Source organism: Coregonus lavaretus (assembly GCF_964263955.1).
Source record: "Coregonus lavaretus genome assembly, chromosome: 15".
Lineage (NCBI taxonomy): Eukaryota > Metazoa > Chordata > Actinopteri > Salmoniformes > Salmonidae > Coregonus > Coregonus lavaretus.
The window spans coordinates 22,865,555-22,888,273 of record NC_140002.1 but is presented as its reverse complement, the minus strand read 5'-3'; the positions used below and the strand labels follow the sequence as shown (position 1 = coordinate 22,888,273).

General features: G+C 46.0%; 1 protein-coding gene and 1 long non-coding RNA gene across 4 annotated transcripts in view; both read left to right on the top strand.

The window, feature by feature from the left end:
• The first annotated feature begins 2,500 nt into the window (after window positions 1-2,500).
• On the top strand, window positions 2,501-4,089 carry LOC311142562. The gene is made up of 4 exons (XR_014614344.1): window positions 2,501-2,614; window positions 2,906-3,014; window positions 3,733-3,795; window positions 3,926-4,089. It is a non-coding gene; the product is annotated as an uncharacterized lncRNA (long non-coding RNA).
• A 12,223-nt stretch (window positions 4,090-16,312) lies between these two features.
• Window positions 16,313-22,719, top strand: part of amot (angiomotin) — a 50,162-nt gene continuing 43,755 nt past the window's right edge. For all 3 annotated transcript variants that reach the window (XM_084177843.1, XM_084177842.1, XM_084177841.1), the window contains exon 1: window positions 16,313-16,633. The gene's annotated coding sequence lies outside the window, so the exon portion shown is untranslated. The remainder of the gene's footprint in view (window positions 16,634-22,719) is intronic.

Sequence of the window (22,719 nt, the reverse complement as noted above, 5' to 3'; positions counted from 1 at the left end):
GGTTGTGAGGCCGGTGGGACGTACTGCCAAATTCTCTAAAACGACGTTGGTGGCGGCTTATGGTAGAGAAATTAACATTACATTCTCTGGCAACAGCTCTGGTGGACATTCCTGCAGTCAACATACCAATTTCACGCTCCCTCAACTTGAGACATCTGTGGCATTGTGTTGTGTGACACAACTGCACATTTTTAGTGCCCTTTTTATTGTCCCCAGCACAAGGTGCACCTGTATAATGATTGTGCTGTTTAATCAGCTTCTTGATATGCCACACCTGTCAGGTGGATGGATTATCTTGGCAAAGGAGAAACACTCACTAGCGAATGTAAACAAATTTCTGCACAAAAGTGGAGAGAAATAAGCTTTTTGTGCGTATGGAACATTTCAGGGATCTTTTATTTCAGCTCATGAAACATGGGACCAACACTTTACATGTTGCGTTTATATTTTTGTTCAGTATACTTTGTCAATACCAATATAAATTTATATAGCCTATATAAAGGAAGAGAAGTTAACCCCAGAGAGATTGATATGCCAGTGGCCTGCTACGACACCGACATGCATTTCTTTATGTCAGATGGCTACTGCATCTGCTATACAGATATAGACGTACAGAAGGAGGGTAATTTGTACATTTTCGATCCACATATTTTGTATAAAGATAAGCCTTATATTGTTCGATTATAGAAGTAACTGTGGTAGGCCTGATACAGTCTTCCTCACCTCAAGTTCAACTGTCGGAGTCAGTTGGAGCGCCGGGGCGCACTGCCTTCATATCATAGACCTGCAGTAGCTAAAGCTTAATAATACCACACCATACCAGACCTTCACAAACGTTTCTAAACTTTATTAGGGTCATATCAAAAGCAGAAGAGCAAATGTAAGCCAGGGAAAAAACACACTACCCTCCCCTTTGCCCCCCCCCCCCAAAAAAAAAAAAAACTCCCCTATTTTGGACCACCCCCTGAAGTAGGGAATGGCGGAGAGATTTGAAGAAAATACAAATATATTATTGTACATGTTAAATGCCACCGGATTTACAGCTCTCTCCAAACTTTGGAACAATTTGGAAGAGGGCACAACTTTCTTCCCAGGCCCAATTGCAGTTCATATTTCCACCACACAGTGGTGCACAGCATACGCCAAACAGCATCCCTAATGTAGGCTACATTTTGGCTATAATGTAGCCTTCAGGAGATCACAGTATTGTGTTCAGCATTGTCCTCAAACACATTTCTCTTTTCTCTCACAGAAAATGTAATAACCGGCCTGGATCTCTTGGAAGTCAGCGATTCAATGTTAGGTGAGTTAGGATATGGTGTAGGCTATACATTTTCAGACATATCCCTTCAAAAAGCATTAAGGTTATTTGATTTCTATTGAACGCACATAAGGAATAGTTGTTGTAAAGATCTGCAATCCTTTAGTGGGCTTGAAGGGGAAACAAAACAATCATATAGCCTACTATTGGGGGTAGGAGAATATTGTTCAATGGGGAATGAAACAGTCTACCTTGGCCTACTTCCATAACACATGATGAGTGAGGTGTGTTATGTCCTTTGTTGAATGATCTAATGAGTCTTGACTCTTGTCAGTGATGTTTTTGCGGTCAATTTGTCTGGGATGGGTGACATTCCTCCATGTTTCTGTCTAATCATGCGTTCTAGCTTCTTCGAGTCATTCCATCTCATTTCAGCAAGCCATGACACCCACCATCACAGATTGTTCTGAAATCGTTTCTGTAGTTAGAAACATTAGATTAGCATTCCTGAAACATTATTTTGTAAAAAAAATATTTTGATCTCTGAGAAATTAAGTTAATTGTTTGCACCTAAATTGGCCCTTTTGATTTACAGGATTCACATAATATTAAATAAATAAAGTACATCTGTACCCAACATCCGATTTGGTCCAAACCTCTTCCTACCATTGAGTAATGTTGAATCCAATAAAATGGTCAAAAGCCACCCATGGACACCCCACACCTATCCCACCCCAACAACCATTCTTTCCCATTGACCCCTGTTAAAGAGCCAAATTCGTTGTTGATTTTTTGTTATATAGAAATAACAAAACATGCCAAAAAGCTGCTGTATTGTTAATTTTACATGTAACCAGGTCAAAACTTCTGACCTACGGATCGCAATGCTCCCACTTAGGGAAATAGAGCCTGCGAGAAGAGCCCTGTGGCTTCAGGCTAATCGGCATGGGAAATGTGGGGACCCAGTGTCCAATACACGTAGCTATGTGTGTGGAAAACATTTAATCACAGGTAAGACATTTAACTTGCTTAGTATAGTCAGTTTGTAACTCCACTCACTAATTGTAGCTGTACAGTCCGTTTGTTGGTTTTGTTGTTCTTGGCTAGTTTAATGTTCTGGTCAGTAGCTAGTTAGCACTCACTCACGTGGCTGCTAGCACCGTCATGAAAAGGGGCAAAGGGAAGCCCTACAATATTACATTTTTTGTTTTCCCCACAGGCGGGCGGGCCGTGATGATCTATCTAATACCAACTGAGACTATTCAAAAACCAGCTGCCATTCCAGCATGATGATGCAAGAGGACGATGGTTGAACTTGCAAATAGCTTACACATTATTTTTCAATTTATTAAGGTAAGCAAAGTTGATTATTTAATTCAAATATATGAAGCCAAAGTCATATGATATAAACTATAGCTAGGCTAGATAGATAAAGTTGTATTAGAATTTGAGCACTGTTTGTAAGCTAGTTATCTAGCTAACTTTGGTAGCTAGCTAGCTAGACAGGAAAAGGCTACTTTAGTTAACCACTTTACAAGAAAGCTAGCTAACTCTTACAAATATACGTATTTTTTTAAATGATGGAATAGAGCTACAGACCCAGCATGACATTGCCAATTAGCTAATTGTTACTTTTTATTTTAGTATTTTAGTGTGGAGTCTGGTGAGGGGACTATGTTTCATGAAGCCATTAGAAGACTGTTGCTGACCTCTGTTGAATGCAGGTCATGGGCAGTGAGCTGACTGAGAGGAAGTGTGTATCTAAATTATTTATAATAAATGGTGTAATTAGCAGTGGTGGAAAATGTACCCAATTGTCATACTTGAGTAAAAGTATAGATACCTTAATAGAAAGTTACTCAAGTAAAAGTGAAAGTCACCCAGTAAAATACTACTTGAGTAAAAGTCTAAAAGTATTTGGTTTTAAATATACTTAAATACCAAAAGTAAATGTAATTGCTAAAATATACTTAAGTATCAAAAGTAAAAGTATAAATCATTTCAAATTCCTTATGTTAGCAAAGTAGATGGCACCATTTAATTGTTTTTAAAATGTATGGATAGCCAGGGGCACACTCCAACACTCAGACATTATTTACAAAAGATGCATTTGTGTTTAGTGAGTCCACCAGGCCAGCGGCAGTAGGGTTGACCATGTGTTCTCTTGATAAGTGCGTGAATTTGACAATTTTCCTGTCCTGCTAAGCATTCAAAATGTAACAAGTACTTTTGGTTGTCAGGGAAAGTTTATGGAGTAAAAAGTACAATATTTTCTTTAGGAATGTAGTGAAGTAAAAGTAGTCAAAAATTTAAATAGTAAAGTAAAGTACAGATACCCCAAAAAACTACTTAAGTAGTACTTTCGAGTATTTTTACTGAAGTACTTTACACCACTGGTAATTAGTCTTGGTGATTCAATAACCTAGTTAATCATTACATTACTTTTAACACACTCTCTATGTTTTGCTCAGTCTGGCAGTAACCCAAATATCAGAGGCAGAGCATCTCTCTTTCCCTGCTGCTGACAACTGCATGTAAGTTGTTCTTCTAATTTACATCATAATAATTATGTTTGCATAGCATTTTGTCTTCATTTTGGCAGATTAACTCATGTTTATCTCTGAAGATTAACTCATGTTTTTGCTCCTTTTTCTTCTTCTCAAGAACCAGCCATGCAACAAACCATACTGTACTGTTCCATAAAGAAGTAAGCCTTAGTTGGTATCAAGATTGACGTGGGCCATCATTGAAACAAAGAGATGCCTCCCTGGCCACCAGTGCATATTTCTAAACTATTTTTTGCATATAATGACAAAATCTAAAAACGATGCTGGTATTCTTTTGTCCTTTATTTAATTGTTTATTATAACATATTCTTAGCTAAAAATATTACTATTTATTAGTAGTAGCCATTATTCATAAATGACCCCATATGTCATGTATACGTCAGGAAGCAGGTGCAGAAGGTGAGTTTGATCATGAAGAATGCAGATAAACAAAACATTAGAAGCATACAGAACGTGAATGAAAACAAACCAATACTGCCAGATGACTGAGGCTACTGAAGGCTAAATAAAGGGAAGGTAATCAAGGTGATGATGAAGTCCAGGTGTGCATAATGAAGATTGCCAGGGCCGGTGGTTAGCAGACAGGTGACGTCAAGCGCGGAGCGGGGGAACGGGAGTAGACGTGACACCATACAAGGAACCAATTTTGGTTCAGTGGTGAAGAACCCTTGGGGTTCTGATAAAAAATAACCCTATACATTTACATTTGACATTTTAGTCATTTAGCAGACGCTCTTATCCAGAGTGCATACATTTTCATACTGGCCCCCTGTGGGAAACGAACCCACAACCCTGGCGTTGCAAGCGCCATGCTCTACCAACTGAGCTACAGCTATAAAAGGGTTATATTTCTAACTTTTAGGGGTTCCATATATGAAGCAAGCAAACCTTTTTTTCTAAGAGTGTATGGTGAAATTCTCATATGGAAACTTTTCCTAAAAGCCCAAAACTATGATGGAGAAATGGGCTAGTGACAAAAAAAACTCTGATAAAATAATACAATTATAAACCATTGCATGGCAGTCATAAAATTATTAGAAAACATCTCTATATGTGATTAGTGAAATTGACCATTAAACCCAATTGCGAAAGTATTCACCCCCCTTGGCATTTTTCCTATTTTGTTGCCTTACAACCTGGAATTAAAATGGATTTTTTGGGGGGTTGTATCATTTCATTTACACAACATGCCTACCACTTTGAAGATTCAAAATAAAAAAAATTGTGAAACAAACAAGAAATAAGACAAGAAAACAGAAAACTTGAGCGTGCACCTGTTGCAGCAATTACAGCTGCAAGTCTCTTGGGGTATGTCTCTATAAGCTTGGCACATCTAGCCACTGGGATTTTTGCCCATTCTTCAAGGCAAAACTGCTCCAGCTCCTTCAAGTTGGATGGGTTGTGCTGGTGTACAGCAATCTTTAAGTCATCCAACAGATTCTCAATTGGATTGAGGGCTTTGACTAGGCCATTCCAAGACATTTAAATGTTTCCCCTTAAACCACTCGAGTGTTGCTTTAGCAGTATGATTAGGGTCATTGTCCTGCTGGAAGGTGTACCTCCATCCCAGTCTCAAATCTCTGGAAGACTGAAACAGGTTTCCCTCAAGAATTTCCCTGTATTTAGCACCATCCATTCCTTCAATTCCCTGCTGATCAAAAACATCCCCACTGCTGCCACCACCATGCTTCACTGTAGGGATGGTGTTCTCGGGGTGTTGAGAGGTGTTGGGTTTGCGCCAGACATAGTGTTTTCCTTCATGGACAAAAAGCTCAATCATAGTCTCATCTGACCAGAGTACCTTCTTCCATATGTTTGGGGAGTCTCCCACATGCCTTTTGGTGAACACCAAATGTGTTTGCTTATTTTCTTCTTTAAGCAATTACTTTTTTCTGGCCACTCTTCCGTAAAGCCCAGCTCTGTGGAGTGTATGGCTTAAAGTGGTCCTATGGACAGATACTCCAATCTCCGCTGTGGAGCTTTGCAGCTCCTTCAGGGTTATCTTTGATCTCTTTGTTGCCTCTGATTAATGCCCTCCTTGCCTGGTCCGTGAGTTTTGGTGGGCGGCCCTCTCTTGGCAGGTTTGTTGTGGTGCCATATTCTTTCAATTTTTTTATAATGGATTTAATGGTGCTCCGTGGGATGTTCAAAGTTTCTGATATTTTTTTATAATCCAACCCTGATCTGTACTTCTCCACAACTTTGTCCCTGACTTGTTTGGAGAGCTCATTGTTCTTCATGGTGCCGCTTGCTTGGTGGTGCTCCTTGCTTAGTGGTGTTGCAGACTCTGGGGCCTTTCAGAACAAGTGTATGTATACTGAGATCATGTGACAGATCATGTGACACTTAGATTGCACACACACTTTATTGACTCCAACTTAGGTTGGAGTCAATAAAACTTGTTTTTCAACCACTCCACAAATTTCTTGTTAACAAACTATAGTTTTGGCAAGTCGGTTAGGACATCTACTTTGTGCATGACACAAGTAATTTTTCCAACAATTGTTTACAGATTATTTCACTTATAATTCACTGTATCACAATTCCAGTGGGTCTGAAGTTTACATACACTAAGTTGACTGTGCCTTTAAACAGCATGGAACATTCCAGGAAATGATGTCATGGCTTTAGAAGACTCTGATAGGCTAATTGACATCATTTGAGTCAATTGGAGGTGTACTTGTGGATATATTTCAAGGCGTACCTTCAAACTCAGTGCCTCTTTGCTTGACATCATGGGAAAATCAAAAGAAATCAGCCAAGACCTCAGAAAAAAATTGTAGACCTCCACAAGTCTGGTTCATCCTTGGGAGCAATTTCCAAACGCCTGAAGGTACCACGTTAATCTGTACAAACAATAGTACGCAACTATAAACACCATGGGACCACGCAGCCATCATACCGCTCAGGAAGGAGACGCGTTCTGTCTCCTAGAGGTGAACGTACTTTTTGCAAATCAATCCCAGAACAACAGCAAAGGACCTTGTGAAGATGCTGGAGGAAACAGGTACAAAAGTGAAAAAGCGTGTGCGAGCAAGGAGGCCTACAAACCTGACTCAGTTACACCACCGCTGTCAGGAGGAATGGGCCAAAATTCACCCAACTTATTGTGGGAAGTTTGTGGAAGGCTACCCGAAACGTTTGACCCAAGTTAAACAATTTAAAGGCAATGCTACCAAATACTAATTGAGTGTATGTAAACTTCTGACCCACTGGGAATGTGATGAAAGGAATAAAAGCTGAAATTAATCGTTCTCTCTACTATTATTCTGACATTTCACATTCTTAAAATAAAGTGGTGATCTTAACTGACCTAAGACAGGGAATTTTTACTAGGATTAAATGTCAGGAATTGTGAAAAACTGAGTTTAAATGTATTTGGCTAAGGTGTATGTAAACTTCCTACTTCAACTGTAGCCCCTGGACTGTTCATGTCACAGTGGCTGATGTGGATGTGGTGGAGGAGTCACACGCAGGACACAGAAGCTAAGTCCAACCGACTTTACTGAACACAACAATATACCAGACTCTGGCCTCAACAAAATAGGAGGCGGACTATGCGCAACAATGCGCAAAAACACAAGTAATCCAAGGCGCACGAAAACAGTACAGTGCGACGACAGGAAATTACAAAATACAAAAGACGAGCCGCACCTGTTGACAGGCGAACAATAACACACAATACACGACTAACAAAACGAGAAACTTATAGGGGACATAATTAACCCAAATGGAAAACAGGTGTACAATAAAGACAAAACCAAACGAACATCGATAACATACAACGGTGGCAGCTAGTACTCCGGGGACGACGACCGCCGAAGCCTGCCCGAGCAAGGAGGAGGAGCAGCCTCGGCCGAAACCGTGACAGTACCCCCCCCCTTGACGCGCGGCTCCAGCCGTGCGCCGACCCCGGCCTCGGGGACGACCAAGAGGACGCGGAGCAGGGTGCGTGGGTTGACCACGGTGGAACTCTGTCAGGAGAGACGGGTCTAGGATGTCCCTCCTCGGCACCCAGCACCGTTCCTCCGGGCCGTACCCCTCCCACTCCACGAGATATTGGAGACCCCCCATCCGACGTCTCGAATCCAAGATGGACCGAACTGTGTACACCGGAGCCCCCTCGATGTCCAGTGGGGGCGGAGGAGTCTCTCTGATCTCATCGTCCTGGAGTGGACCAGCTACCACCGGCCTGAGAAGAGACACATGGAACGAGGGGTTAATACGATAATCACTAGGCAGTTGTAACCTGTAACACACCTCGTTCAATCTTCTCAGGACTTTAAAAGGCCCCACAAACCGCCGACCCAGTTTCCGGCAGGGCAGGCGGAGGGGTAGGTTTCTGGTAGAGAGCCAGACTCGATCACCAGGTGCGTACACCGGCCCCTCACTGTGGTGGAGATCGGCGCTCGCTTTCTGACGACGGATGGCCCGCTGCAGGTGGACGTGTGCAGCGTTCCACGTCTCCTCCGAGCGCCGCACCCACTCATCCACCGCAGGAGCCTCGATCTGGCTCTGCTGCCAGAACCGGCTGGTAACCTAACACACATTGGAAAGGGGTTAGATTGGTTGAGGAGTGGCGGAGAGAGTTCTGGGCCATCTCTGCCTAGGGGACATACCTCGCCCACTCCTCCGGCTGGCCCTGGCAATACGATCTAAGAAACCTACCCACATCCTGGTTCACACGTTCCACCTGCAACATTACTCTCCGGGTGGTAACCCGAGGTCAGGCTCACCGAGACCCCCAAACGCTCCATAAATGCTCTCCAGACTCTGGAGGTGAACTGGGGACCTTGATCAGACACTATATCCTCGGGTACCCCGTAGTGCCGAAAAACGTGGGTGAATAGTGCTTCGGCGGTCCGTAGGGCAGTAGGAAGACCCGGCATTGGGAGCAGACGACAGGCCTTAGAGAACCGATCCACAACGACCAGTATAGTAGTATTCCCCTGCGAGGGGGGAAGGTCTGTGACGAAATCCACCGAGAGGTGAGACCATGGTCGTTGTGGAACGGGCAGGGGTTGTAACTTTCCCCTGGGCAGGTGTCTAGGCGCCTTACACTGGGCGCACACCGAGCAGGAGGAGACATAAACCCTCACATCCCTGGCTAACGTTGGCCACCAGTACTTAGCGCTAAGGCAGTGCACAGTCCGGCCAATACCAGGATGTCCAGAGGAGGGTGACGTGTGAGCCCAATATATCAGTCGATCCCGAACCTCGAGCGGAACGTACGTCCGACCCACCGGGCACTGTGGAGGACTAGGGTCGGTACGCAACGCCCACTCGATTTCAGCATCGACCTCCCACACTACCGGTGCCACCAGACAAGACTCCGGCAGTATGGGAGTGGGCTCAACGGACCTCTCCTCCGTGTCATACCGCCGAGACAGTGCGTCTGCCTTACCGTTCTGGGACCCAGGGATGTACGTGATCTTAAATACGAACCGGGCTAAAAACATGTTCCACCGCGCCTGGCGAGGGTTCAATCTCCTAGCTGCCCGGATGTACTCCAGGTTACAGTGGTCAGTCAAAATGAGAAAAGGGTGTTGAGCCCCCTCAAGCCAATGCCTCCACACCTTTAGGGCCTGTACCACGGCTAACAGCTCCCTGTCCCCTACGTCATAATTTCGCTCCGCCGGGCTGAGCTTTTTGGAGTAAAAAGCACAGGGGCGGAGTTTAGGTGGCGTGCTGGACCGTTGCGAAAGTACGGCCCCAATACCGGCTTCTGACGCGTCAACCTCTACCTGAAATGGTAAAGCGGGATCCGGATGCGCCAGCACCGGAGCCGAAGTAAACAGGTCCTTCAGTCTCCCAAAAGCCCTGTCCACCTCGGCTGACCACTGCAAACGCACCAGACCCCCCTTCAACAGAGACGTTATGGGAGCTGCCACCTGTCCAAAACCCCGGATAAACCTCCGGAAGTAATTTGCAAACCCCAAAAACTGCTGCACCTCTTTAACAGTGGTTGGAGTTTGCCAATTACGCACGGCTGACACCCGGTCAACCTCCATCTTCACCCCTGACGCAGACAACTGATAACCCAAAAAGGAGATCGACTCCTGGAAAAACAGAAATTTCTCTGCCTTGACATACAGGTCGTGCTCCAACAGCCTCCTCAACACTCGGCGCACCAGGGCTACATGCTCGGCTCGGGTAGAAGAGTACACAAGAATGTCATCAATGTACACGACCACACCCTGCCCCTGCATGTCCCTGAAGATCTCATCCACGAAGGATTGGAAGACTGAAGGAGCGTTCATCAACCCGTATGGCATGACGAGATACTCGTAATGACCTGAGGTGGTACTAAATGCTGTCTTCCATTCATCGCCCTCTCTAATGCGCACCAAGCTGTATGCGCTCCTGAGATCTAGTTTTGTGAAGAAACGCGCCCCGTGCAATGACTCTGTCATAGTCGCAATCAGAGTGAGTGGATAACTGTATTTCACAGTGATCTGATTGAGACTACGGTAATCAATGCACGGGCGCAAACCTCCATCCTTCTTCTTCACAAAAAAGAAGCTTGAGGACGCAGGGGAAGTGGATGGCCGTATGTATCCTTGTCTCAGAGATTCGGCTATGTAAGTCTCCATAGCTCTCTTCTCCTCTTGAGACAGAGGATACACATGGCTCCGTGGAAGCGCTGCTCCTGCCTGGAGGTCTATCGCACAATCTCCCTGCCTATGAGGAGGCAACTGCGTCGCCCTCGATTTACTGAACACGATTGCCAAATCCTCATACTCAGGGGGAATGTGCAGTGCGGGCACCTGGTTTGGACTCTCCACCGAGGTCGCCCCCACGGAAACACCTAGACATCGCCCCACACACTGGGCAGACCACTCCTTAAGAGCCCTCTGTTGCCACGAAATAGAAGGATTATGGGTAATCAACCAGGGAAGCCCCAACACCACCGGATACGCAGGAGAGTCAATCAGATATAGCTGAATAGTTTCCTCATGACCCCCCTGCGTCCTCATCCTAAGTGGCGCTGTGACCTCCCTAATCAACCCCGATCCCAATGGACGGCTGTCTAAAGCATGGACAGGAAATGGGGCGTCGACAGGAAGAAGGGGAATTCCTAGTTTTAAACAAAAATTTAGATCAACAAAATTCCCAGCTGCGCCTGAATCTACTAGCGCCTTATGCTGGGAATGAGGTGCAACCTGAGGAAAATGTACAGGTAAACAGACGTGCACAACCGAGAGCTCTGGGTAAGTGGGACACCTACTCACCTGGAATGACTCCCCAGTGCGTGGCCTGTTGTCCTCTCCCCTAGGAGACCCTCCCCAGCACCTAGCCGCAGTGTGCCCTCCACGGCCGCAGTTGGTGCAGGGGACAGCCCCCCTCGGGCTCCTCCTCCTTCTCTCTCTAGCGCCAGCACCTCCGAGCTCCATAGGGCTCGGCTCGGAGGTGCTGGAGGGTGGAATGGACGACCCCCACTCGGAACGTCCGCGGGTAGCCAGCAGGGTGTCAAGCCGGATGGACATGTCCACCAGCTGGTCGAAGGTGAGGTGGGCATCCCTGCAGGCCAGCTCTCGACGGACGTCCTCCCGTAGACTACATCGGTAGTGGTCGATGAGGGCCCGCTCATTCCACCCTGCATCCGCCGCTAGAGTCCGGAACTCCAGAGCGAACTCCTGTGCGCTCCTCTTCCCCTGTCGGAGGTAGAATAGACGCTCCCCCGCCGCTTTCCCCTCAGGTGGATGGTCGAACACGGCCCTGAAGCGGCGAGAGAACTCTGCGTAGGTGATCGTAGCAGCGTCTATCCTCCTCCATTCGGCATTGGCCCACTCCAACGCCTTGCCGGTGAGACAGGAGATGAGGGCGGAGACGCTCTCGTGTCCCGAGGGCGCCGGGTGTACGGTGGCCAGGTAGAGTTCCCCCTGCAGGAGGAACCCCTGACACCCGGCAGCGGTGCCATCATAAGCCCTCGGGAGCGAGAGCCGAATGCCACTGGGTTCCGGAACACCGATGGGAGGACTGACCGATGGTGATGGTAGGGTAGGCGGAGGCGTGGGTACCCCTCTGGTCTCCCATCGGTGCAGAGTGTTAATAACGTCCTGCAGGGCGGTCCCGAGTTGAAGGATCCGATCGTCCTGCCCGCGGACGCGCTCCTCCAACGATTCGGGAGCTGATGCTGCTCCTGCTGACTCCATAAAGGTGTGTTATTCTGTCACAGTGGCTGATGTGGATGTGGTGGAGGAGTCACACGCAGGACACAGAAGCTAAGTCCAACCGACTTTACTGAACACAACAATATACCAGACTCTGGCCTCAACAAAATAGGAGGCGGACTATGCGCAACAATGCGCAAAAACACAAGTAATCCAAGGCGCACGAAAACAGTACAGTGCGACGACAGGAAATTACAAAATACAAAAGACGAGCCGCACCTGTTGACAGGCGAACAATAACACACAATACACGACTAACAAAACGAGAAACTTATAGGGGACATAATTAACCCAAATGGAAAACAGGTGTACAATAAAGACAAAACCAAACGAACATCGATAACATACAACGGTGGCAGCTAGTACTCCGGGGACGACGACCGCCGAAGCCTGCCCGAGCAAGGAGAAGGAGCAGCCTCGGCCGAAACCGTGACAGTTCAGTCATTGTTGTGTGTAATTGTTAGCGTTGTGTCATTTACTCGCTCTTTGTTAATCTCTTTCTCATTGTTAAGTAAACCTTTATAATAATAATAATATGCCATTTAGCAGACGCTTTTATCCAAAGCGACTTACAGTCATGTGTGCATACATTTTTATGTATGGGTCGTCCCGGGGATCGAACCCACTACCCTGGCGTTTCAAGCGCCATGCTCTACCAATTGAGCTACAGAGACTACTTTGTTGATTCCTGCGTCTGCGTCCTGCCTCTTCGTATCTTCAGTACTCGTCACAGTTCATCACCGATACCTTAAAAAAAAGGTATGGCGTGGATCAGAAAACCAGTCAGTATCTTGTGTGACCACCATTTTCCTCATGCAGCGTGGCACATCTTCTTCACATAGAGTTGATCAGGCTGTTGATTGTGACCTGTGGAATGTTGTCCTACTCCTCTTCAATGGCTGTGCGAAGTTGCTGGATATTGGCGGGAACTGGAACACACTGTCGTACAAGTCAATCCAGAGCATCCCAAACATGCTCAATGGGTGACATGTCTGGTGAGTATGCAGGCTGGGACATTTTCAGCTTCCAGGAATTGTGTACAGATCCTTGCGACATGGGGCAGTGCATTATCATGCTGAAACATGAGGTGATGGCAGCGGATGAATGGCACGACAATGGGCCTCAGGATCTCGTCACGGTATCTCTGTGCATTCAAGTTGCCATCGAAAAACTGCAATTGTGTTCGTTGTCTGTAGCTCATGCCTGCCCATAACATAACCCCACCGCCATCATGGGGCACTCTGTTCACAACGTTGACATCAGCAAACCGCTCGCCCACATGACGCCATCTGCCCGGTACAGTTGAAACCGGGATTCATCCATGAAGAGCACACTTCTCCAGCATGTCAGTGGCCATCGAAGGTGAGCATTTGCCCAAGTTGGTTACGACGCCGAACTTCAGTCAGGTCAAGACCCTGGTGAGGACGACGAGCACTCAGATGAGCTTCCCTGAGACGGTTTCTGACAGCTTGTGCCGAAATTCTTCGGTTGTGCAAACCCACAGTTTCATCAGCTGTCCGGGTGGCTGGTCTCAGACGATCTCACAGGTGAAGAAGCCGGATGTGGAGGTCCTGGGCTGGTGTGGTTAAACGTGATCTGCAGTTATGAGGCCGGTTGGACATACTGTCAAATTCTCTCAAATGAGCCGGAGGCGGCTTATGGTAAGTTTAAGAAACATTGCCTTATGCGTTGTAATTCTGTTACCAAAAACCCACATTTTAAAGATATTTTCTAATTTCTCTCCCTCATGACGAGGGAGGATAATGAAAGTTAATAGAATTAACGAGTAAAGTTAAACCTACCAATTAGTTGTTTTTACTGATATCAAGTTTGTTTATGAATGATTAAAACTCGTAATTCTGTTCCCAAATCAGTAATGTAATTAGCTAAAAAAATCTTTAATGGAATTACTGTAATTTGAATTGGCTACAATGGGAAATCATAGTAGTCACAAACCACAGTTGGGTCACCTGCTACTGTCCTCCCTTACACTGGAATACTGTTATGTTCAGCTCATAACTGTTTTCTCTCTCTCTCTCTTTCTGTTGTCTGGTGGTCAAAGCAAGACTGAAAACAGTCTGGACAACTTCTCTCTCCCTCTCTCTCACACTTCTCTCTATCCCCAGTTAACCATTTACACTCGTGGGAATTGGCCTATATGGATAGGGATACATTGAATTGTTTCTTACAGAAGAAACATGAAATGCATAACCATGGTAGCAATTGAAAGGGAACAGTTTGGAGATAATGGGAAAATGATTAGACCAAAGGTAAGTACACAACAGTTCACCTGACACAAGACTGAATCCAAACATTACACTGTTGATTGTATGTGCATTTTACATTTGACTTTTGGCCGCATTTGTTGATAACGAAATCTGAAAATATTCTGGATACATTTAGTAACATGATAGACTATTCCTGGACAATGTGGGGTCCGTGCAACACAAGACAAAGACATTTGAGTGAGAGGACTAACTGGAGTCTCCAAGGGGCCACACATTCTTTTTTTTAGCTCTCCTAGTTGAGCCTTTGAGGAACTAGAGCAAGCACACTTGTAGTTGTTTCGTTTGGAACACAACCCTGCATCCCCGCCATCACACAATTACTGCTGTTTACGCAATCCAAAAACGGTTCATTATAAATTGCAATCTGGGTCAGGTGGGCATGATTTGAAAGCTTGTTGTATTGCCAACATGACTAGCTAAGTTATAAAATACGATAATACAGTGTTAAGCTTTCACAAGGCAATTCAGAGAAACAGATCGTAATTTGGTGCGCATAGAAAGGAGCTTTGAGTGCATTCAGGTGCGTGTGCCGCGCCGACTTTTCTTCACAATGAACAAACAGGCTCATTCTGTTCAGAACCACCCAGGGTATGATATCATGTCCTCTTGTAACTGTACATTGAAATCAATGGCAAACATTTTAAAGTGAAACATCTGAGTCAAAGTATAATTCCGTTATTGTGGAATGGCCCGTTATCTAAAGTCCAAATACTCCTGGAATCAGGAGTCGACTGTATCAATACATTTTAATCACTTTGGCATTCCATGGTGCAATTCACTTTCCTCTCCCAGTAGAGTATTTGGACTTTGTCTTGCTTAAAATGCATGATATGTTTTGGCTTAGAATTGTTTTATTTCCTCCATTGCTATTCCCCCATAATGCTCCTCATGTTTTGAGGAAATTATCTTCTCAAATAATAATGGCATGTGTAGGCCTAATGCTTAGATTTCCCCCGTATCTGTAGAGCTGGTTTGGATTACAAAACATGGACTTGGTCTGTAGCATTGTACAGTTGGGAGAGGAATTTGAGATGTGCTGCTATTGCACCTTTGGACAACAATCATTGACCGATGAGGGAGATGCCTCTCCTCTCAGACAAGTTGCATGACTGTCTTAGAGACATAAGGTTTCCAAATGCATATTTTTAGATACTTGGAATTTAACTCAGTAGATATTTGACTTTGTCTGAACCATCAGACCATGCCTAATCGATTTTATACTGAAGCTTGGAGACTATTTTATCTTCAAGCGCTTATTGCCTTTCTCTTTCAACTTGCAAAGCAGTCTCCATCCTGTGGTATAAAGGCGCTTCTGTAAAGCTTCCCAGGATGACTTAACCCTCCCGTTGTCCTAGGGTCAAAATGACCCGCCACTGTGTTGAACCAACTTTATTTAATTTTTATATTTTTTTGATCATTTGTGAGAAGGAGGCAGTGATACTTTCTTTAAAGTCTCACTGCCTCCTTCTCACAAATGATCCCAAAAATATAAAAATTAAATAAAGTTGGTTCAACACAGTGGCGGGTCATTTTGACCCTAGGACAACGGGAGGGTTAATAAAAGCCGGAGAACAATACATTTACATTTTAGTCATTTAGCAGCAATACCACAGGTCTATGTGAGTTTGTAAAGATGGAAACTTCTCATATGGATACAGTACATTTACGGATATATATTTTACTTTTGCAACCATTTTCACATCGAAAAGGTCATATAACATAAAATAGGAGAGACACTGATTGGGTAGGTAACTAACTGCACGATGCGTAAAAACAGTGACTGGAACAACTGTCTACCCGTTCAGTCGTGGAGGGGGTTGATCTCCTAACATTAAAAAAACGTTTTTGTCATTTTTTAGTTCTTGCCTGAGCGACGATTCCAAAAGCCAACAGAAACGCCAGCAAAATTGTCTTACTTCCTATAGGAGACTGGAGAAGGAGGGATTTCCCTCCTGAAAACGTTGGACTTATTTCCAACGAGGGGGTTGGGGGTTGCACTTGCCCGGTCTCAGATGCATTCACTGTTGCTGCGGTTTGTAGAAGGGGGCCATTATTTTATGCATTCCCTTCGTAGCGCAGTCAAGTGGAAAAAAAGATTCCTCAACTTTTTCAGCAGTTAAAATGGGAAGGGATGCATACGCGTTATTATCTGGATAAGAGCAAGCGTAGCATGCTATTCGAAGGAAATTTGTGAAGTAACATGGATTAGTCGTATCAACATTTTAAGAATAGTTTGAGGAATTTTGCACATTATCCGCTCTTCATCAAATTTAAGGAAATACCCGAGCAGGGACGTCAACGGAGCAGCGGTGTAGTAGTTTCTCTGTGAAGTTTAATTGAAAGGTAAACACGACTACATAACGGAATAGCTTAGGCTACTATAAACATTTGCTTATATTATTTGCCATGACTTGTAAAAGTGTATGATTGAATAGGCCATTTGTTGGTCACGCTACCAGATGTATGTTTGTGTAGAGAGCAAAACAGTAGTCCAAGATACATTTGTAGACATTTCCGTGGAAATAACAGTGATCAGATGATGCTCATGTTTGGACTCACCTATGTCAGCCTGACACTCTGACTTTGACGTGTGTGTGTGTTACCTTTTTATTGGGCTTGTACTGGCACTGAAAGGATTGGCCATGTTTACTCTCTCTCTCGCTCGCTCTCTCTCTTTTTCTTTCTCTCTTTCTCTCTCTCGATAAATGTGACTTACTGGAGCAGTACATTGACACTACGTTACAGCATACAATGTTATATGTTGCCCTGTCCCACGTTTTTATTCCAGTAGTTACCAATACAATACCCCACCCCCTTTATCCCTTCCAGATGAGTCAGCCATAAATCCTGTAATTGACTACTGTACCTTTCATGGATTTTTGTGTCCTGTGCTCAATTCTGAACATTGCCTAATATAAATACATTTGCCTTTAATTATGCATTTATTATACAGTAGTTGAGACATAGACATGGGACCATTTAATTTTGCTTGTGGAGGTCCTCAAAAAGCTTTCCTACTTCATCATAACAACAATCGGCCCTTCCATACATGGCAGATGAATGAGCCATATCAGTGTGAGCGTATTATCAGTCATCTTCACTTACATTCAACCTCTAGCCTTTGTTGTGTGACAATGCCATGGGTAGCTCTGTTTGCCTGTGTGGAGAATTCTGTTAAATTACGTTATTCCTCTAGGTTCACTTAATGTGGACAGATGTCCCTCTGCTCCTCAGGAATGTGGTAGGCTAGTAGTAGTCAGGGGTAGCTGGGCTTGCACACATATGCTCTCAGCTAAGAGAAGGGTTAGTATAGTCAAAGAAATGGTATGTAGACTAAACATGTTAAATAGCACCGTCTTCATGGCTATAATACTGGGGCTCGCATTCATTTCCTCAATTCTTCGCTCTTCAGCTCGCCTGAAGGAAGAATGTGTCACGCAATTTACAAAGTTTCAAGCACGCGAAGACTACGAGATTCGGCTCCGACTTAGGTGTCTGCTAGTGGGGAGAGAGTAGTCATCCCCCTAGATGTTGCGAGTTTTGGGTCTTTATCGTTTTTTGTGTTTGCTAAAAGCTAACTACTTTCTGCTCTGCTTGTGTAGCCAGTGCTTCCTTGCTTGAGTAAGATGGCCAGTGGTAAGAGTAAGTTCAAAAAGGCTAACCAGCTAAGTTTGAACCTCCGACCGTGCCATAGGGCATGTGGTTTCACAATGAAAAAATTTAAGATACTCACGAGTGCTGTCCTCTTTACCTGGGGTGGAAACACGCTCAGGAGGCTTTGGCTCGGACCAGTTCGTGTGACCATTGTCTCCAGCTTGGTTCAACTTCCATTGGGCGTCGGGCTGACTTTGAGAAAGATTGGGGCTGCTGGCGAAGGGTCTTCCGGTGAAGCTACCTCTGTTGTCGGGAGAGGGCAGCAGCGGTGGTTAGAGTTGATACGGGTGTTATCCCGGTTTTTCTGGCAATGTTCAGAGTCCGAGCCTGGTTGGCTCTGGAGGGTTTTCAGTGTGAATTGTATGATATCATTCCGGGGCTTTGGATTCGGCGGGGGAGAGTGAACCATTGGTGGTTAATGCACCTTTGATGAAGCTGTGTCATAGAGCGGCAGATCACCTAGGGGTGGATGCTGTAGATCTATCATATCAATTTGCTGCAGGAGTGGAATAACACTGTGAAGACGGCGAAGCCAGTTTCAGAGCTTTTCGACAAAATACGTGCTACGGCAGATGTTCTGCTGCGTCTGTCCCGCTGTACTATCCTGGCTGTGGAGAAAAGTATGGAGGTGAAGTTGATGGCTCAGCACCACCTCTGGTAGACGTTGTCCTGGATTCCTGAGAGGGACAGGCGGATGTATTTGGATGAGCCAGTTTCTCCAACAAGATTGTTTGGCTCGGCTATGGAGTCCTTACAGGCCCGTTTCAAGGAGAAACCAAAACTGGATGCAGCTCTACGGGTCCTTTTCCCAGGAAAATCCTTCACAGGGTGGCTCAGCAGTTCCCAAGGCGTGAAGGAAAGGGTCCAGGCCAGAGGTGGGTTGCCCCTGGCATTGAGGTTTGTTTTTGACCGTGTTGGTGCTTCTGGGCAGTGGCGGACGTCTTGGCACAGACGCTGTGCTGGTTCGAAGGAGAGCGGGGTGGAAAGCAGATTTGTCTGGGAAGGGGGCGTGTTCTCGGGGCCCTCCTCCCCAAGTATTTCCTGTGGCAACAGTGCTCTCAAGTGGCTCGGTCAATGGGGGCAAGTTACTGGTTGCCGAAGTCCCTGAAACCGATGTGGGCCGGGTATCAGAAAGGCGGTACCACGAAAGCACATTGTTTCTATCCGAGGTTCCTCGTGTTCAGGGGTATTGAGAGTGCGGTATTGTCCAGGTGTCGGCATAATAAACACAGTTCCTTCCCCAGATTCAGACACACAGTTGTCAAGACTGGTGGATATGAAAACAAGCATGGCCAAAAAAACAAATTATCCCAGTCCTCAGGGTGGCGGTCTGCCCCTTCAGGAGATAATGTATGGGAGACTGGCAGCGTGCTCCATGGGTGATGAGGACGGTGACGAGGGGGTACGGTCTGCAGTTCGCTGTGCGTCCTCCACGATTTCGTGGCATCATTACGTCAATGGTCCCTGAGGTCCTAGCGCCTGTCTTGAGAGACGAGATTGCCTCTCTCCTTCAAAAGCAGGCTATTCGGGTGGTTCCTGTGTCAGGAGTACAGAGCGGTAAACAAGCACTTCAAGTTTTGCAAGTTCAAAATGCTCACACTTCGCCAGCTATTGCAGTCGGTGTGTCCCAGCGATTGGTTCGCATCCATAGATCTGAAGTATGCATATTTTCACATGGCTATACATCCTCCCCACAGAAAGTCTCTGAGGTTTCATTTCGAGGCCAACACCTTTCTGGTCCTGCCTTTGAGGCTCTCCCTATTGCCCTTCACCTTTTCTATGGTGATGGAGGCGGCTTTGGCACCGGTGCCAGGGGATCAGAGGTATTGGCCTATCTGGACGTTTGGCTGGTCGTAGCGGAGTCGAGGGAACAGGTGGAGCTCCACACTGCCACTCTGGTTTCCCATATTCAGTCTCTGGTGTTCGTAGTGAATCACAAGAAAAGTGGTTTGACTCCGGCTCAGCGCATTCAGTTTCTGGGTCTCGTTCTGGACTCGGTTCTGAATCATGTGTTTTTGTCCCAAACAGAGGAGGTTCGCATTCCGGACTGTATCTGGCACAGTTTCAGCTGGGGCACTCTGTGCCTTTTCGCTTGTGCCTGCGGTTATTGGGTCTGATGGCCTTCATGATAGCTGTGGTGCCTCTGGGACTTCTGTTGATGCGTTTGTTTCAGCGCTGGGTGATTGCTACGCATCTGGACGCATCTCGCCACTGCCATTGGTTGCTCAAGGTATCCGCGTCGTGCATAGGGGCGTTGATTCCTTGGAGGGACCCTCGACTACTGTTGCAGGGGATTTACATGGGCCGGGTAGTGTCCTGCAGGGTGATCACGACAGACGTATCCTTACTGGGATTGGGAGCGCTGTGTGTGGGTTAATTGGAAAGAGGGATTTGGTCAACAGCGCTGAGATGTTTCCTTCCGATGTTGGAGGGCCAGCATGTGTTGGTAAGGTCCGACAACAGGACAGCGGTAGCGTACATCAAAAGGCAGGGGGGGATGGGGTCTCTCTCCTAAACCTGGCCCGTTATCTGCTCATATGGAGCAGTGCAAATTTCCTGTCGCTCAGGGCGACCTATCTTCCCGGATCTCTCAACGTAGGTGTGGATCTACTTTCCAGAGGGGTCCTATCTCTACGGTGTGGAGACTGCACCCTTCGGTGGTTGCCCAGATATGGGACCGGTTTGGCAGGGCTGATGTAACTCTTTACACATCGCGTGAAAATGTGACTTGTTGTCTGTTCTTCTCAATGAGGGATCTGGGCTCTCCATTGGGAACGGATTCTTTGGTGTATCAATGACATCCTGCTCTATGCGTTTCCTCCGGTGGACCTGATTCAGGCCACCGTGGAGAGGGTCCATCAGAAGGATCTGTTGTTGATTCTGGTGGCTCCCCGCTTTCCCTCCACACCTGGTTCCCAGAAATCATCCACCTGTTGGGCGGGGACCCGTGGAGGGTTCTGTGTCATCGGGATCTATTGTCCCAGGCGCACAGGAGAGTTTTGCACCCACAACCGCAGATATTGGATCTGTGGGTTTGGCCCCTGAAAGGTTGTATTTGACGCTAGGAGTTTACCCTCGAATGTGATTAAGGGCATAGTCGGCGTGTGCGCCCTCTATGAGAGGGCTGTATACATATAAGTGGCGTGCATTTAAGGGTTGGTGTCAGGTTCAAGGAGTTTCTCCTTTTCAGAGCTCTTTGGTGGACATTATGATGTTCTTGCAAGAGCTTTTTGAGCAGGGTCTTTTTCTTTTTCCACATTGAAGGTTTATATGGCAGCCATCTTGGTGTGTCATGTAGAGATTGACAGCTCTACTCTGGGGTCTCATCCTCTGGTGATGCGGTTCCTGAAAGACGTGCGTCGGCTCAGACCAGTGTCTAAGCCTATGGCACCGACCTGGGACCTGGCTTTGGTCCTGGATGCTCTGTGTGAGCCTCCATTTGAGCCTCTGCTGTGCGCATTATGCACGTATATGGATTGGTCATGGATATCCGCGTTTGTGTACAGATTTTTGTCTGTTTAGCTAATCCAGCTCTGGGTAGGGCGCTTTTTTAGCAGCGTCTTTCTCATTGGATTGTGTAGGCTATCTCCCTGGCATATGACAGCAACGGACAAGGGTTGCCTAGCGGTGTGCATGCTCACTCCACTAAGGGTGTGGCGGCTTCTTGGGCATTGTTCAGGGGTATGACGATTGGTGATATCTGTGCTGCAGCGAGGTGGGGTTCCTCACATAGAGTTGAAGTCAGAAGTTTACATACACCTTAGCCAAATACATTTAAACTCAGTTTTTCACAATTCTTGACATTTAATCCTAGTAAAAATGTTGCCTTTAAATTGTTTAATTTGGGTCAAACGTTTCGGGTAGCCTTCCACAAGCTTCCCACAATAAGTTGGGTGAATTTTGGCCCATTCCTCCTGACAGAGCTGGTGTAACTGAGTCAGGTTTGTAGGCTTCCTTGCTCGCACACACTTTTTCAGTTCTGCCCACACATTTTCTATAGGATTGACGTCAGGGCTTTGTGATGGCCACTCCAATACCTTTACTTTGTTGTCCTTAAGCCATTTTGCCACAATTTTGGAAGTATGCTTGGGGTCATTGTCCATTTGGAAGACCCTTTTGCGACCAAGCTTTAACTTCCTGACTGATGTCTTGAGATGTTGCGTCAATATATCCACATAATTTTCCTTCCTCATGATGCCATCTATTTTGTGAAGTGCACTAGTCCCTCCTGCAGCAAAGCACCCCCACAGCATGATGCTACCACCCCCGTGCTTCACGGTTGGGATGATGTTCTTCGGCTTGAAAGCACCCCCTTTTCCTCCAAACATAACGATAGTCATTATGGCCAAACAGTTCTATTTTTGTTTCATCAGACCAGAGGACATTTCTCCAAAAAGTACGATCTTGGTCCCCATGTGCAGTTGCAAACCGTTGTCTGGCTTTTTTTATGGCTGTTTTGGAGCAGTGGCTTCTTCCTTGCTGAGCAGCCTTTCAGGTTATGTCGATATAGGACTCGTTTTACTGTGGATATAGATACTTGTGTACCTATTTCCTCCAGCATCTTCACAAGGTCCTTTGCTGTTGTTCTGGGATTGATTTGCACTTTTCGCACCAAAGTACGTTCATCTCTAGGAGACAGAACGGATCTCCTTTCTGAGCGGTATGACGGCTGCGTGGTCCCATGGTGTTTATACATGCATACTATTGTTTGTACAGATGAACGTGGTACCTTCAGGCATTTGGAAATTACTCCCAAGGATGAACCAGACTTGTGG